A 3,306-nucleotide genomic window follows, 5' to 3' on the forward strand; every position below is an offset into this window, starting at 1 on the left:
TAACTTGAAGGGAGAGCGAAAGAGGGGGATCAGTATTAGGAGGAGGAAAGACAAGGAGAGACAAGGACAGGCACTACCCCCTCCCCCAGGACAGGCACTACACCTGTCTATGCACTATGCCAAAAAATCAATCCAGTGAAAATATGTCATTACATATTGCCTGTAGCTCCTCGGCCATGCAAAATGTTCTCAACCATGGTGGATCCACAGTGTTGTGCCATAAAGTGAAGCTTAGGCCACTTTAATTGAATGTGCTATGCAGGATTCTTGGTAGGCCTATAATTGGATAGTGGTATGGTGTGGAACAATGGCTTCCAAACATTTTTGGACCAAGGCCCACTTCAATAACAGCAATATTTCCAAGGCACAACTGTAATTTTTTTCTTTGTATCTTCTGCAGCTTACAAATGTTAAATTTGCATATAGCCTACCTAGAGAATGTTTTTCTCCTAGCAAAATGTTCACATTAGTATTAAAAATATATTCACGTGGAAATCCAAATTTTAAAGCTGACGCTTTATTAAACAAACAATTTTAAGCATTATGTTCAAACTGCTACAGTCCTGAGGTCTGTGTGCTTGCACTGGATTAACCCCTTAAGGACCAAACTTCTGGAATAAAAGGGAATCATGACATGTCACACATGTCATGTGTCCTTAAGGGGTTAAGGCGCTCTTGTTGAAAACCAGTGCCCTCGAAGTAACATAGCTGGTGCAAATTGGATAAGAGTTGATAACTTTGTGCTCTTTCTCCCAGAAAGCCTGGATGCCCAAGCACAACCTGTAAAATATGAAGAATGGTTCCCATCTTCACTGGGGTATCTTCAGCACCTAGAAGACTCCGAGAACATCAGTATCTTGTTTATCAATCTAATTATTTTATATCCTGTCTTCAAAGTGAGTAGACTTGTGCACAAATGCATTTCAAGTGGGTTGAATGGATCAAATTGCTTTTAATCTACACCCAAACAAATTGATGCATCCTGGATTTACCCATGAAGTCATATTCGTTGACCCATATGAAATGCATTTGTACACAAGTCTCATAGTTAGTAGAGATGAAGTGTAATGGAAATAGGGTTGACTGATCTCTGTCCCACAGCGCCATCTGTCCCTTCTCCATGGACCCATGAACCACCACATCTTCTAGGCAGGTACAGATATCAACCTCTCTGTCAGTTCTTCTTCTTCGAGGCAAATTGTGCTCTTTCTGCCCCCAATAGTGCCTTCAGAAAGGCACTTGCATGTCACAGACTTAGCTCTTTGCTTAGGGCTCAGGACAAGGGAATAGTGTGGCCAGAGAGCAGGTCTTAAAACTTCATGACTGGATTCACTGAAAAAAACAGGCAAGCCACAAAATTCATCAATATATTTCCACCGATTACTAGTCCTTATCAACATTACATTAAACTTATGGTGTGACACACTCAATACAATACAAAAAACATCATAAGATGGGGAATCACAGGCAATCAAATAACACAATGAAATGTAACTCCGTCGAGGAGGTAAAGTTAGGAGATTATGGACCATAAAAATGAAAATATTCTATATGCTTTGCCATAACCAAAAATATAAAAGTAATATGCAAATGGGATTCCAATTTTTAAGAATGCTTAATCTAAAATATATATAGTAGAGGCCTGTATCAATTGTCAGGTTTTTAAGCTTTTTCCATGGTTTGTTTGAGCAGGGCGCTCTTGACCTCTGGTCACTGTAAATATTTTGTATGCCGTGCTTCCATCAGAAATTTTGGGGCCCCTTACACAGCTCAAGGGCTGCCTGCAACGAGTCTGTCCACAAGACCTGCCTCGAGTCCACCAACAGGGCCAACTTCTGCACTGGAACGAGGAAAGTTGACTAAATCAATATATTATACATTGAATACACCATGTATCTTTGATATATATAGTCTATTCAGTTGTACATGGGAGCAATTTCTGGTAAGATAATTTACTTATTTCAGGTTCACTGTTAGGGATGCAGTGCATGTGTAATGGATGCAGTGTTTATGTGTAATGAATGCATTGAGTGTTTAAGGGATGCATACATTCAGTATATGTATATAGTGGACAAGTGTAATGCATTGTGTGTAGGGGATAGGGGCTACTCTTTATTTTCTTATTAATTATTTATGTTTTACTGAAACGTTTCCCCCTTGTCTGCTTCCTAACTCTGGCCAAGGAGAAAGGACACTACATAACCTGGTGGTCCAGTGGTACTCCAGAGGCTCTCAGCCTTCACCTCTGCCAGGTGAAGGCTCTTCTTCCTAGCTCTGGCAGTATGTGATACTGGAGCATTGCCGATAGTTACCACGGAAAGCTGTAGCTTACAAGAGAGAGGACCTGCCAGAGGCGGAAGCTGAGAGTCTTCAGTTACCCACTTGCCATGCGTGCCTGCCATGGCTCCAGGAGGGAGATCTTTCATTTCATTTACCTGTGGTTGTATATATTGATTCCCAACTTTCCTACCTTTCAGACTTTCTCCCAGGCTACAGAACAAGATGTGGCTGCACTTCTCCTTTACTCTCGACCTACCACTTGCCCGCTTGATCCTGTCCCTTCTCCCCTTATCAGATCTCTCTCCTCTTGTTGTGTGCCTTCCTTAACACACATCTTCTACTGCTCTCTCTCTTCTGGTGTTGTCCCTGCTACTGTAGTACCCATCTTAAAAAAATATCTCTTGACCCGTCCTCCCCTTCTAACTATTGTCTAGGGATGTGCATGGGCAAAAAATTTGGTTTGGTCCGGCATTCCAAAATTGGCACTTTCGAAATTCGAGACTTCTGCAATTCGGGTAAGTGTAGGGTTAGGGGTAGGAGAAGAATTAGGGATGAGTTAGGAGTGGGTTAGGGTCCATTAGGACCGAACTGAATTGCACATGTCTACTATCGTCCCATATCCCTGCTCCCTTTTTCCTCAAAGCTTCTGGAAAGACTTGTCTTTACCTGTCTGACTTGCTTCCTCAATTCCAACTCTCCCCTTGGCCCTCTTCAGTCTTGCGTCTGCGCCCTCCACTCTACTGAGACTGCTCTTATTGAAGTCACTAACGACCGAATCGCAGCTAAATCCAAAGGGCACTACTCTATACTAATTCTTCTTGACCTCCCTGCTGTCTTTGACACTGTTGACCATGTTCCCCTTCTTCAAACTCTTCAATCACACTGTCTCTTGGTTTTCCTCCTATCTCTCCCAACGCTCATTCAGTGTCTCCTTTTCTAATGATACCTCCTTCCTTCATCCTGTCTCTGTTGGAGTCCCCCAAGGTCCTGTCCTTGGTCCCCTTCTATTTTCTCTTTATACTGCCT

Source organism: Pelobates fuscus, chromosome 1 (genome assembly GCF_036172605.1).
Source record: "Pelobates fuscus isolate aPelFus1 chromosome 1, aPelFus1.pri, whole genome shotgun sequence".
NCBI lineage: Eukaryota > Metazoa > Chordata > Amphibia > Anura > Pelobatidae > Pelobates > Pelobates fuscus.